Source organism: Neolamprologus multifasciatus, chromosome 15 (assembly GCF_963576455.1).
Source record: "Neolamprologus multifasciatus chromosome 15, fNeoMul1.2, whole genome shotgun sequence".
NCBI classification, from domain to species: Eukaryota; Metazoa; Chordata; class Actinopteri; order Cichliformes; family Cichlidae; genus Neolamprologus; species Neolamprologus multifasciatus.
In genome coordinates, this window is record NC_140453.1 from 22126067 (window position 1) to 22141368 (window position 15302).

A 15302-nucleotide genomic window follows, 5' to 3' on the forward strand; every position below is an offset into this window, starting at 1 on the left:
GTATTAAAAACAAATTAATTTAATTTCATGCTCTGAAATATGGTAATTATGATATTATTTGATAGTTAACTGAAGAATTTATGTATAATCTACCTACACAATGTGAATGGGGCAATATAATGGCATAGTATGTGTGTGTGTTTGTGGATTTGTGTGTGTCACAGGGGTTGTGGCAATCATCGATTGGTCCAGTCACGTATTGATCCATCTTCACCGATTGGCTGGTGTAAGTGCCTGTCAACCATCCTGTCACTGCCACTCCTCACATGAAGGATTGCTGTTACATCCACTACTTGTCGTCCTCCTGTGCTGTGCGCATGTGTGTATTACTCTTGTGCTGTGCAGCTCCTTTTCTCTTCTTTTTCTGATCATTTTCTCCTCTCCTTACCTTCTCCATCTCCTTCCCCCCTTTTACTTCTCTCCGCCATTTTCTCTCATTTCTGCTTCAGGCCATATCTAAATTGAGCTGGACCCAGAGAGCAGTCAATACTGCCTGATCCCTGCAGATGTGTGTTCTGTGTGTGTTGGGGTTTTTTAAATTTTAAAGTAAAAGATGGACGGGAAAAGGAGAAGAAAATGGAGGCATAGAGTGTGTTTGACAGTTCGACAAAAGAACCTCATGGGGTGCACAGTACATGCATCCAGAGGGGGTGTAAGGATCTTAACTTCAGGTCAAACTTTTTGAATTTCACCTGATAACTGCACCATTTCCCAGTCATTAAGTGTACAATTAATATATGAATTAGAGGACTGGTATTTATATAGAGCATTGTTTTTAGAGCTCGTTTATTTTAGTTGCATTCACCCATTCACACATGTGCACTTTAAGGACTCACACACACACACACACACAGACCGATGGAAACATTAGGGGTAATTTCGGGTTCAGTATTTTGCCCTAGGACACTTTGACATGCAGACAAGCAGAGATGGAGATCAAACCACTGACCTTTCGACTAATGGATGACCTCGTAAGCCCCTTCAAAGACTAATGTGAACCACTGTGCTCTACCATAAGATTCAGTACACAGCTAAACATTACATTATACTCATTTGAGGTTTAGGCTACACTATTCCTACTTTTTCTTCCTACTAATTCTGCTCATTCTTGACTAATTATGGATTTCTTTATCCAGAATTTTAAATCTGTATTCCTTTTGACTGCATGAAACTAAATATAAACTAAACCATGACGTTACCTGATATGTTGGCAAATAATGTCCATAAGGCGCTGACTAGTCACATTGGCCAAACAAGGTCAATGTCTAATTGTGTGTCAGTTCTAACATCCTAGCAAGAGTGCACTGAGTGCAAGAAAGAGCTGTTTTATGTGCAACTTTTTTAAGTGGCTGTTCTGCAGAGGTAGGTTGTTTTATCATTTTATACTGTTGGCCACATACATCCCACTTTGATTTTGAGTAGGGCAGATAAGAGTGTAAAGATATGTAACATTTAACTTCCCAGATATCTTAGTAGGAAACATAGAAGTGCTATTTCAACAGTACATCTCTCTTCTTCTGCATAATGAAGAAATGCTGCTGTAAGAAATCTATCGCCACAACTGTTTGGGCATAAATTGTAAGAAATATGTAAAATTACAGAGAAAGCTCTGGTAGCTCATAGCTCAGACTCTAATGTAATCATAAAACAATGTTTTTGTTAATTCACACAAATGTACTTATTACTCCGAACCCCCCCAAAACCCCCGGATATTTCTATAATAATGAAAAAAAGGAATGTTTTTGTCACTTAAATGTTTATGCGTTACTTTGGTGCAGTGGGAATGGCCATGAGGAAACTCTTTATGAGAAGGAAATATGTAAAAGTCCTGAAAATAGAACACAAGATTTATATTTATCAGAGCTGTCCAGTCGGCCAGGTTCAAGTGTTTGCCGGGTTGCTTTTGGTTCCTGGGGCTTATGTTTGACACCCCTGCTTTACATAATAATGCATTTGTTATAACAACTTTTCCAAATCCTAAGGTGAAGTGCAGCATATTTGTTGTTGTCAAAAGTACCTATACTTTAAGCATGGCCAGATATTATTTGAAATGGTCACCCTTAGTTACAGCCTTTTGTCATTCCTTTGTTATGTTTCAGACTGGTGATGAGTCTGAAATGTTCAAAGCCAAAATTAAAAGTTAAACAGTAACTTTGTATTAGAAAGATCACTGCTCTATTCAAGTATTTGACCGTATTCATTATAATTTGGCACAAAAGCAGAAAATATTATAATGAAGGACAACTGAGCAGATTTTCTTCTTCGTATGTCACGTTTTTATATATTTTATTATCAGAATAGTTATCAATTATTTCATGCAGTATCTGAGTGTGGCTGTAAAGTTCTTTCAGTAGAAAATCCATGTTCTGCTTGCCTGGACTCGTGCAGTGCGAGGAAACTGTTGATGATCTTACAAACAGCTGGATGCAGCTTCACGCCGAAGCCCTCCAACATCATCTCCATGCACGGGCACACACAAACACACAAAGACCAAAACCTGTGCACAGTCGCACACAAAAGCACCATCAGTCACCCCTGCTGAGCTGTTGATAATTACAAGTAAAACTCTGCAGTAAACACCCACCTACACACACGCGCGAGTTGAGAAGGAGTTTTATTGCAGTTTGGAGCTGCTGGGCTTCTGTTCTCTGAGCAGCATGAAGAGTTCACTAATAACTTTCAGCAGAGATGGAAAAAATAAAGTAAGCATCCAGAGGCTGATGGACAGATTAAACACATACATCATAAACATGCATCAACTAATGAGCGAGTTAGGGATTGAATGAGCAAATAATTGAGTGAAGCGATTAACAAGATCAGATGAATAATTAACAAATGAACAGGGGAGAGGGAGAAGTAAACAACAGGAAAATGAACACAGGTGACGGCGCAGACGCCCGAGTGCACGAAACGTTGAACTAATCAGATTCTCAAAAGCGTCCGACTTCCAACACCTTTCAATTCTCACACTGCTGTGCTGGGGTGCGCTGAAACGAGATGAAACAGCTGGCAATGAGCAAGCCGCGCCTCCACAGAAATCAACCCCATAGGTTTCTACAAGCTGTTACTCCAACCTGTAGTGATATTTTTAAATGAAGCGACTTCTAGCTGCCACATGTCAAATGTATTGTAACCTTTAAAGCTCCTACTTCAGAGTCATAGTGTGTGACGGGGATCTAATGAACTCTGAAGGACATCAGGTTTGATGCATCTGGACTGTACAGTGATATTACCTGTTATATTGGGACCTGGTATACACAGCCACTGTATCCTCCTCTTTCTTGGCAAACTCATAACAGCCGGAGGATACATGGCAAGCAAGGCATTCTATTGCCAATTTAGCTTAACTTGGGGTTTCAAAAACAAAATTTTCTTCAATAATTTCATAAAAACTACTTATTCTTCCTCCTAAACAATAAAAATATAACCAACAATTAATAACAAGGAGATAATGAATCCAAACAATTGTCTCAGGGCATGAAGTGGTCTGCTTTTCAGTTAACACCAAGACAAAATGATTCACTAATTACTGAATATCCAAAAAAACTGAAACAAGACAGCGTGCATTTCATTGCTTTGTCCTGGCAGTTTTTTTCAGCATGTTAGAATAAATGAATAATATTTCATGCAGCTTTTACACAAAACAACCTTGATTCAAACCCACAGGTCTCACTTGACCTCTGTGCTTATATACACCTGCACCAGGGAAACCAAACAGGTGACCCTCTCCAAGTCGAGGTCAGCTGAGTTGTTATCGCTGTACTGAGTTGAGCCAGCTGTCCGAGACCTCGAATGCTAACAAGTGCTCCTTCCTCCTCATAAGCTCACTTCTGTTTAACTTGCACACAGAGGCTGCACAGAGTAGAAGAACACACACATAGGCATACTTACAGAGTTTATGTATCCAAACACGCACAAGTAACATGCATGTAAAGTCACACTCAAACATGCACACAAAATGCAGACAAACACACAACACAGATTTTTCACTTGGCTCGATTGTAACGATTACAGCATTTCAGCCTCAATTTCTTTCCTCCTTCTGGCTTTTGTCGAACAACTGCAATATGTTCCAGCTCAGCATGATGAAGCGTGCAGAGAGAAGCCTGAACAGGCTCGTACAGATCTTTGTGCGCACACACACACACACGCACACACACAATCTCTCTCTACTTTTTTTTTTTGAAGCAGCCTAAGTAGGACTACCGTTAAATAACCTATTAAATTTCCAACTTTTGTATAGCTCCCCAAAGTGTATTTTTCATATGTGCTAAATTTTTTATAGCTCAAATCCCAAATTCTGTATAAGGGACCTAAAATGTTTTTTAGCATGAATGCAGTTTTAGTGAGAATTGGATAATTTCTTATCGTGTATAAAATGCAGGGATGATGCTCTTTAAATTAGGTTTATAACTCTCAGGTAGAGCCACACAAATGTACTGTTTGCCTTCTGATTATAAATAGAGTGCACTGAGACCTGTGAGACAGGTGTGTAGAAGAGGGAACTGCTAGTGAAAAAAAGTTCCACTTCTACATACCAGCAGCAAAACGTTTTTAAAAGGTTTCACCCTGCGATGACAACAGAATTCGCCTGAAACATGTTCAAGATTTTTACTTTTCTGAGCTCAGATTTATAAGACACATGGAGCCCTAAGCTATATATGGCCCCGGTAATCACCAATTTATGCCTCAGAACTGCTCAAGGCAAAGATAGTCTGTGCACTAAGTACACACAGTATACTAAATATACCGTACATGCACATTATGCACAATGTAAACACAGATATAAAGAAAAAAAAGAAGAAGAAACAACTCTTTAAACATTAAGTGATTAAATAAACTAACAAAGCACAGAGGGTGAACGTACAGGGAGGGAGCGTGTGTGTTTTCCTTGTTTGAAGTGATCAATAATGACAGCTAGAAGTACCCAGAATGCAGATGGATCATCGTGGCCTCTAACGTCGGAGGTCGACCGTTCATCAGCTCAAATCGAGCGTGATGAAATATATCGCTGTTCTAGCCGAGTGAAACATCGCCTCACGTTACATTACATTTAGCTGACTGGCTTTTAAGTGACTCGCTCGAGCGTGAAGACTTTGTCAAACACAAGTTAACACCCACACAAGGATGTTGAAACAAATACAGCAGGCTCCCAGTTGTATTGTTACTTGTTAAGCATCAGGAACTTAGTAGGTGCTCTTGTTTTTTTTTTTAAGCAGAAAAAGGCTTTACATGGCTCTAGAGAAAGGATTTCAGGGGTCACAGGTAAAACATAAAGTCGACTGGACTCTTGAACACAAAAGGCTTTGAAAACAGTAAGAACTGTTTTTTTTTAGACAGTTTAGTTCAAGGGGGTGGGGTTAGGTTTGGGTGATTTTCTTCTAATGAACTTCACTTGAAGGTATATCAGTAACAATCTGATATAATCTGCATTAGAAAAAGAGACTGTCTGAATTGTTATTTATAACAAAAAGAGAGATTTGTTTTCATTGGAGCTTAACAAATTTGTGTATTCTACCAAGATCCAAAATGAGCTGTATGGTGATCATTTGATATTGAGTGTATATTTGTAGATTTCAGGTACCATGTTTAAACTAAAAATTCGATGAATGAATCACAGTTTGGACTGAAAAAATATAGACAGAGTAGAATGAGGGTCAAGATTTGAGGCCTGGGCTTTTACTCTACAGCCACATTGAGGGGCTGATCATTTTCAGTCAGAGGCAGACGGTTCAGGACTGTTTGGCAGGCAGATAGGAGAACTGGCTCTCTGGCACATGGCTGTCCGCCTCCAATTTGATCCATTCAGAAGCTCTGAGATCATGAATCACACTCTAACCACAGAGCTGACCAGCAGACGGCACTTTTACCTTGATATATGATACAGTTTTTGCCCACAGAGATACTTCGGGCAGGTACACAAGCTTTGGAAGGCAGACGGTTTGTGCACAAAAAGGCAATATGTTAAAAACTGATTGTTGGTCGTCACATTGTGAGACTGTTGTTTTTCCCAGCATGCTCCTGGGTTCCTATAACAGGGCACTGTTATCAAATAAGGTTTTTTGGGGCACTTTTATCTTCCCATTCCAAAAGAGTAAGGAAAATATCAATTTAAATGGTTTCTGGTGATTATATACAGTATTTGTAACTCGACATGTATGTATAACAAGCAAAAATCTTAGATTATATCAGGAAAGAATTGTCTCTGCAGGAATATTAAGGTATGAAAACACAAAGCAGAGATTAGCATCGCCTTTTACAGGGAATTACTTCTGCTTACAATTACTTTATTAATGTTTTTATGTAACACTAATCCCACCCAGAACTGCATCGTCATTTAATCCCATTTGGTCCGACATGGTGATTACCACAATTACCAAAGTCCATCTGGATAAAAAAGAGAAAAGAAAAAAAAAAATACAGCTCCACTAGAAGTGTGTAGATTAGATCACATCAGATTAGTGGCAATAACTTCAATACTGTGCAAGTATTCAGATATAATCTGATAATGAAATGTATGTTTTTCCCTAGATTAAATTTTTTTGCAACACTGATCATAAAACCGCCCAATTTGATCCATTGTATAAAGATCATCCTTTTTTAATTTATCTTTAGAAAAACAAATATATTTACATGAAAAATGTACTTCAAAAATTCAAAGCATGAGCAGAATTGCTGAAATGACCACTTTGAACCATACAAATCAAACCTATTTAACTTTTAATTTTTACACTACTTAGCAACAGTATGAGGACCTGTGCAGTCAGCGTGGTTAGACTAACAGCCCACTTTACTCCTGGTTTCACATCTTTGCTAATCTAATACAAAGGTAAATAAAAACATAACCTGAGCAACAGTAAACATAATAAACATAGACCAGCTCATAATGGACAGCAAATCCAGGGAATATAGAGTCCATGTTCAAATGTGGATTAACATGTATAAATGTATATAGCTGGATCATATTGTTGATGATTTAGAGCTGATGCTTCAGTTGGTTTTCACAGAAGCATAACCACAAAGTCAGACCTACTCGTGAGCAAAATGATGAATCTGGCATCCTCCAACCAGGAACAGGTTGAGAATGATGCTCCGATAATAAGAAAGGTATGTCAAGACGGGAAGATCAAGATTGTCAAGAGGTAATTATGTGTACCATGAATGGATGTTGTTTTAGTTGTAACAATGTTTGTCCGCTCCAAATACGATCTTATCATTTATATGCTCTTATCGTCTATCCATTGACATTCACTTCTTGTTCTTTTATGTACTGCAGCACATAAAAGAACAAGAAGTGAAACAAAGTACTTTTCAAAACAATCGTGTTGGATTTTTCTGCTGACTTATTAATTGACAGGAAACAGATAAACTCATGTTCTCTGTCCTTCTAACATAAATGGGTAGAAGACGTAATTCATAAAATAAAGTAATAACTGATTACACTGCACTGAAAATATTATTCAGCGAGTGTCTCAGGGTGTCGAAGGGGAGACTTCTTGGAGCTAGGGACAGGGTGAAACTTTAGTTCAGGTAAATAAAAGGCTGCGTTGTCATTTCAAACATTTGTATGCATGGTTTATGCACAGATTGATGCCTCCGCACTGTTTGTGAATGAGGTCCATTATAATTTATGTGCTTTTTATTAATGTAAAGACACAAGCTTGATTCTATGTTGTTATATTGACATCTGTTCATGTTTATTTATTCAGTTTTTTTCAGGAATCAAAATGTCTTTAAAATGAAGGTAATCCAGGAAGATCATGGATCATACTGATGATTATCTTCACTACAAATCTCTAACACTGGAAGATGATGGAAGGATCTGATCAGCACAACTTCCAAATTTCATTTTTGTGATTTAATAATAGTTATATGGCGAATCAAAGTTCATCATTCAGAAGTAGATTAAATTGAGAAAAAAGTTATTGGGCAGGATCACTGACCAGAGGTGATAGTACGATTCCATCCACATTACATTGTTCTATAAATTCACGGGTTGTAATTTTAAAAAGGGAACTGAGTGCATTGCAGAGACAGACAGAGAGAGGACTAATAAAAGTTTAATGGAGGGAGGAAAGGGAAAGTCAGACAGAGAGACAGAAAGAGAGATGGATAAGCCGATCGCCCAACATGACAGGCTCATCAGACAGCGATGTGTGTGAGGTGGAGAAAGGTAGAGAGAAGACGAAGTGAGGGAGGAAATTGTTCTGTCTGGATTCTAGCTGTTGCATCATTATCCTGCAAAGCTGTGTGCTGCTGTCTCTTTCTGTCTCCTCTCTCTCTGGACTCATCTGCTCTGCTGTCCAGCCAGCTAATAGAACAGTCCATGCAAATAGCTTGGGTTAATAGAGCAAGGGACAGCAGACAGGAGAGGGGGTGGAGGAGAGTTAACACCTCAAATCCTCTCATCAGCAGGCATGTTACACTACTGCTGCTGCTGCTGCTTTCACGTCAGATTGGATTTATTACAAAATGAAGCTGCAGCATCAATTAAGAAAAATCACAAAATTAAAAAAACACTATGTTTTTGTTACTGGGATGTTGCTACGGGTGTGCTGTGTGAAGCAGTTTTTGTTACCAACAGCTGTCTAATGCAAAAAAGGGAAAATATCCCTTGTACCCAGAGTAATAACACCAAAAGTTAAAAAGCAGGCATTGTCTGAAGGAATTTATGAATTTACACAACAATATAATTTAGTTGCATTGTTTTGAAACCCAGACATCAAATATATATGCAAAAATAATACACAGATTTTTCAAGCACCAGTTTGTAGCCCTGTTACTTGGCGTTAGGGGTGGTATCTGAATGTTGGTTTGTTGGCTCATGAGTCCAGGCTAATTTCATGAACCACTGAATGAACTGCCATGACATTTTATACAAACATTTACGGCCCCCAATAGACGTAAACATGGTGGTCCTCTGACTTTTATTTTAACACCAGCAAGTTGATGGATTGGCACCGATTTTTTCACTTCACATTTCTGTCTATCATCACCTTACCTTGGAATGCTGCAGGGTTCTTACTGCAATTGAACCATGGCTGGTTTGGACTAATCAGCTTCCCATGAGTATCTACTGGTCCAGAAGGCCACGCCAATAGACATGTTTTAGGAGATGGTTCATCAACAGCTCAGTATTTTTCACTTCCTGCTTCTTTTCCCTCACAAACACAGCAGGAATCGTCTAAGGACATTCTGACTACATAGCTAGCTATACTTACTGCTTGCTACCTTTAGGCATCAATCCAGTGTTTCTTGAGCTGCTATATTTGTTAGACAGGTATTAGCATTTTATAGACATTTGAATAATCCAATCATCTTTGCATTTTATCAAAGTGCCTGACCTTTTTCTGTTTCACAGCAATACTTCTTAGAAGGTTCTGTGTAACAAACCTTTTCACACATCAGCTGCCATCAGCTGCTTGACATTTTTTTGGTGGAGACTGAAATGTCAACTTGTTTTCTGTGACAAATGGTAGAAATTCTGATGTTTGACTTGTTGAATCATGTTGATGCTTGATACTCCTACATAAATTTGACATATTTCTCTTTTCATTGAAATATCTCAGCAACTGCTGTGTGAAATGTGATGCACACATCCCAGTGGTTCTTGTTATATATTGTCAAAAGTCCCTGAGATTTTTACCATCAGCTCCTGTTGTAGTTTGTGTTAAGTGCCAATTAACACAAGATAGCATGCTAACACATTAACCAACAATAATGGTAATCATTATGCCTACTAGCATGAAGATCAAAGCACTGTGCTTACATGCAGTCTTAAAAAGCAGAGGACTCTTAGTTTTGTTTACATGCATGTCTTCATTTTTGCATGAGTACATTTGGGGTGGGGTTGTACCGTGAGCTCTGTCGAGCTACAACAACAAGATATAATCTAGTTCATTGGAGTCAGAGATGACATTTCTGTGCTTTTTAAACAAACATGTAAGAACATCAAACAGCCTATATGGAGATGTTCTTGCTTATTAGTTAAGAAGTAGACTATAGACATAGACCAGTGTCTATGCATGTTTATTTTCCTGCTTCTCATTTTTTGTTGTATTGTATAAAGAAAGTAACTAAGTAAACTTTGTAAAAACAGTAATTACCTTTAATTTTCACAGATTTATGCAACATACATGTGGACCCATCCGCGCTTTAAACTGTAGCTCGACTGCAATATTTGCTGATTTGTGGTTCCTTTCTCCAGCAGGCCCTTCTTGGTCATGTTTCCTCTCTTGTGTTTCTCTACTCTCTGTAGTGGATCCTCTGTTATTTAGTATTTACAGTCGAGCCTGGGGCAAATCATGCATGCAAGACGTGCAGTAATATCGATTTTTATTGCTACACAGATTACACATTACATGTTGTCATTTATGTCCTTCTTTGCTGAAAATCTGATTTTCACATTCAAAAGCTTCCTGCTCTTGAATCAGACTAATCAGAAGTAATGATAATGAAACCTTCTAACCCTGTTATTAACAATCTTTTTTCTCATCTTGTATAAAGAAAATCAGGTTGTTTTTTCAGTTCCTTGGACTAAAGCTGTGCAATTACGGTTTGGTCCAACTGAGATGTCATTTCATCTGCACCAGTATATTCTGGTTTTAAAGACTACAAAGAATACAAGACAACTGATTTTTTTTTAATTTAATATTGTTGTATGTGATTGCAATTTGGTCACACAAAATGCATACACATTTGACTAACATGCTACAAACTATTAATAGAAAAATGTTTCAGCATTGCAGACTTACCATATATCTTTTTAGATTTGCGTGGATAATATACACTTTCTGTAAAAATATGAATAAAATCCAGTAGTCATTAAAATTAAAGTAGGCTTTGAAATAAATAGTACATACTTATTGCTTCGTTAACACGCACAGCCTGCCAAAAAAGTGTAAACACTGAATGAAATGCAAACTGAGACAGAGAGCTTGTAGTTGAGTAGAAAGACATACTGGGTCACGTTCTGCTGGCAGAGAAAACGGCTTCTCATCTTTCCACGACATGCTGTCACACCCTAATATAGAAACAACACACACACACACATACACACACACAACAGAAAGCATGATGCATCCTAAAAAATAGATGCAAGCCTGGTGGATGCAGACAGTCATGGACTGTACTGGACTAAAGGTCCATGTAGGACACTGACAGATTGACTGACAGCTGCACGGAAGATTTGGCAGGTGTTTGGTGTAGCATTTTAAAGATTACTTTATCTCTATCAAATGAGGCCTGACATGTCCGTGACCAAGATCTTTGTAAAGCCTTACCATATACATTTCCAATTAATGCTTGGTGATATACTGCAGCAACTACACAAGCACAGATGGCATCGTTGTCACAACATTCAGGATCGTTTTGTTTTGATAAGAGATGATGTCAACAGCACAAATAGTCCTCTCACTTTTAATTGATGTTGAAGTTCAGAATAAATCTCCAGCTTTTTGTGTGTATATAGATGGATAGAATTTTTTTCTTTACCCTTTTTAAACCCTGGTTATGACCTTTGACCTTCAAACTACACAGCAGAGCAGGAGAGTGTAGGTCTGTGAGGCAGTGCAGAAGAATCATAAGCTGTGGGGACAGAAGCTAACAGTGCATCGATCTGCCCCCTGCTAAGAGAGCCTTCAACCTCTGAAGGATGAAGGCTGCAGATCACTAATTCCATCTAATCAAGTGTTCCACTGTAATAAACTGTCTATGAATGTGAAAGACAGACAGCTGTACAGAGATGGAAATTTAGTAGAGTAGAAAGACTTTGTTGGGTTAGGTCTTCTCATACTTTCAGTCTTTTAGGAGCTTGACAAATATATTTTTGTTTTCATCTATTTATCTTGGCCTGGGGCAGCACGGTGATTAGCACTTCTGCCTCACAGCAAGAAGGTCCTGAGTTTGATTCCTGGCTGGGGCCTTCCTTTCTTTGTGGAGCTTGCATGTCCTCCCTGTGGTTGTGTGGGTTCTCTCCGGGTACTCCAGCTTCCTCCTACAGTACAAAGAGGTGGGGTTAGCTCAATTGGTAATTCTAACTTGCCCATAGGTGTGAGTGCGAATGGTTGTCTGTACCTGTGTTAGCCCTGCTACAGTCTGGTGACCTGTCCAGGGTGTACCCTATGGTAGCTGGGACAGGCTCCAGCCCCTCCTGCGATCCTGGATAAGCGGAATAGTTTAAATGAGTGAAGTTTGTAGTTTTTTTTCTTGGTCTACAGGGATGCAGGGAATATGAATGAAATCCAAATATTTTAAATGCAGTATCTTATCCATCCACGCTGGGAAAATCTTTGAAGGTTGCTGTTAGAAATCTGTAGATAAATAATAAAGATGTCATTTTATCTACTTTTGCAGGAGGTATCTAAAAAAAAAGATGCACTTTATGGCTTTCACTCTCAGAAGATGCACAGTCAAAATGCAACAGCTTGTCTTACAGAAACAGAAAACTGACTGTTGCAACAGTCAGTTTTGGATTTCTTTAATTTTGTGTTGGTTACAAAATGTCGTTGCTCACAGACTCACAGTGAGTATTAGTACGGTGCAGTTTTTCCATAATTGAAATGGATCGTGCGTGTCTTTGTGCCTTTATTATCGACTTCTGTAAAGGTTCATTTTTTAATTTAATCGTTTATGCTAACTTATTTTTGTTCCTCATTAGTGATTCCCAACACAGCAAGTTATAGGCATTTAGTATCAGTTTATCCTAGCAGAAGGAATTGACTTGGAGCCAGGTTTGCACAAAACAAACTATGGAGTACCAAGCTTTTCCTTTTCTCTCTCCAGCAAGTAAATTTATGATTTTTAGACGCATTCATTGTTTACATTGCTGTAGAACCATAATTCTGTGTAGTTCACTTAATACTTCATGCTTTTGTATTTTAACTGAATTTAAAATGAATGCAATTTGACAGATATGATTGATAGGCTTAAAAAGAACATCTGTTCTTTTGCATCTGGTTGAGGAAATTTAAAAAAATATAAAAACTCTACTGAAGAACTGAATATTAATGAACGTAATTGATGGCCTAGAGGTCAAATAAGCTCCCGTTGCTGGGAAAAACTATGGATATGTAAATATTCATATGTATACGTTCCCAAAATATAATAATAAGTGGTTGTTGGAAATTACTGTGTGTCGCTGGGAGAAATCCCTTGCAACGACAGTGCGGCAACAAAATTTGCCTGTAGTTTGTATCAAAGGTGCCAACTTGTCTGCAAACACTCAATAGTGGCTACCCAAGCAGTAGCACAAAATAAACCACTGTAAATGGAGAGCATTCAACTGCAATGTAAAAGTGGTGCCACCACTTCAAAATATACAACTTTTGCTTTGAAGGCAAACGGTTCCATTTCTGGTTTGTAGACTGCCACCAGCTAGTCAACAGCAGGTCAGAGAATACTACTACTTTTCCCCTTTTTGGCTACCACTGGCTACCAATGTGTTGCTGATTGGTGTCTAGGCCTGCGATACTTGACCTGTCGCTGTGGGTTTCTACACTAACTGATAGGTTTGTAGCTTGAACCAACTTGGGGAATGGACGCAGAAAAAAAAAGACCTGTAGTATTTTCTCTAAATTTTTATTGGCAGTTTGTGGGTTTTGTGTCCACTGCAATCACCTGCTTTTTCCTTTTCGCTAATATGCACCAATCTTAAGTCCTTTCTTAGTGGCATCTAAAATAATGAGAAAAATGAATCTCCACTGCTTAACTGCTTTTAGCATATCCTGCCTAATCAGGTTTGCATGAGAAATCAATTATCTGCTGTTATTAGAATAGACATGGGGTGTTTGCAGTTGATATTTATTCAGCAATAAGAATTTACAGTTTTGATAGTCATGCTTGGATAACTGGACCAGCTGGAGGTTCAATGACCTCATTTATTCATTCAAAGGGTTTTGGTTACAGAGTTCTGCTCTCTAGATAGCAGAAAAAGTTGCCCGCCGTTAAACATAACGACTCTTTACTTGCTACTTTGGCATCAGACTGGAGCATGGTGTTTTCTTAAAAATGCAGATGACAATAAGTGAAGCAAAGCAGTCCCCCATGTGGCTGTCAGTGTGGCGGAAATGGGACTTTCCATGTTAAAAACGCTCACTTCCTTTATCCGACTCAGCCTCTGAAGCTGGTCCAGGAAATGAGGAGCAGGTCTCTGATTGTTCGCTTTGATTCCGACCGACATTTGCTTTTTATCCTCGCTGCTCTCTCATTCCCTTTATTGTTTTTTTCCCCTCCTGCATTCAGCCCTTTACTTTCATTTTGCATTCTCCCTTTCATTCTGAATCTGCTTGTGAACACATCAAGGGATGTAAATGAAGAGAGATGGTGTTGACTGCTGGGTAGATGGCCTGATAAGCAAAACGACTTGTGATGCAGAGATATGAGGCAATTTGACGCTGGAAAACTGAACTTTATTTTTTTCTTTACCTTTTTATCTAAAACTCATTTTTATTGGTGCTGTCCTTCCTGCCACATTGGTGTTTAAGGTCACTGGCTGCAATACTTTCGGGCAAGACAAACAAACTCATGTGGACCTTGAAATACTCTAAATGTAAATTCCTATCCGAAGCTCAACTCTACTGTACTATTTGAATAAATAACCTTCTCAAGTGTGGGTGACTCTGAATGCCCCCACTGTAATGTATGTAAGTTACTTTAAAGAAAATGGTCCTGTCAGCACACATGCATCGGTGACTGCTGAATAAAAAAAAAAAGCTTAATACTCCTCCGGATGTCCTTTACTGTTATTATGGGTGGTTTGGTGCTGCAGACCAGCTACATTGCTGGACATTCTCAGTCCCTCAATGTGGGAGCTAGGACCTCAACACAAAGGTTTTACTGCTTTGGATATTAGTTTTCTTACTGCCTAGTGTCCCTTCTAGTCTGTGCACAGTTTGAGGGGCCTTTGGGCACATTGATATTTCATTATAATACCAAATAATGCAAAGTCAGAGGCAACGTATGTCTCCGTGCATACATATATGAATGATTTCAGTTTTCATACTAGCACTAGAACAAATCATGTTTAATTCCAGACAGGTTGTGAAAAGCAAAAGGCACAAAAAAAACAGTGTAAGGACACAAACTGAAATCACCATAAAACTTAATATTATTAAAAGACTGAAATATCTTTTGTATCTGAGTGTCTTTTGTGCTGTATTCAAAGGTGACCCAGTGGTACAGCGAGGGTTGCTGGATCTATTGTAATGTGGCAGCAGAGTTCGTTTAATCCCCGTCCCAGTGCAGCATAATCCAAATGGAGTGCTGAATAGTCCTGAAGCTAATAGCCTCCCAGGAGCTTCTCC

At 38.6% G+C, this 15302-nt stretch overlaps 1 protein-coding gene across 2 annotated transcripts in view; it reads left to right on the forward strand.

The window, feature by feature from the left end:
- Positions 1-15302, forward strand: part of galnt14 (UDP-N-acetyl-alpha-D-galactosamine:polypeptide N-acetylgalactosaminyltransferase 14 (GalNAc-T14)) — a 224094-nt gene that overhangs the window by 53285 nt on the left and 155507 nt on the right. The gene's annotated exons all lie outside the window — the stretch shown is intronic.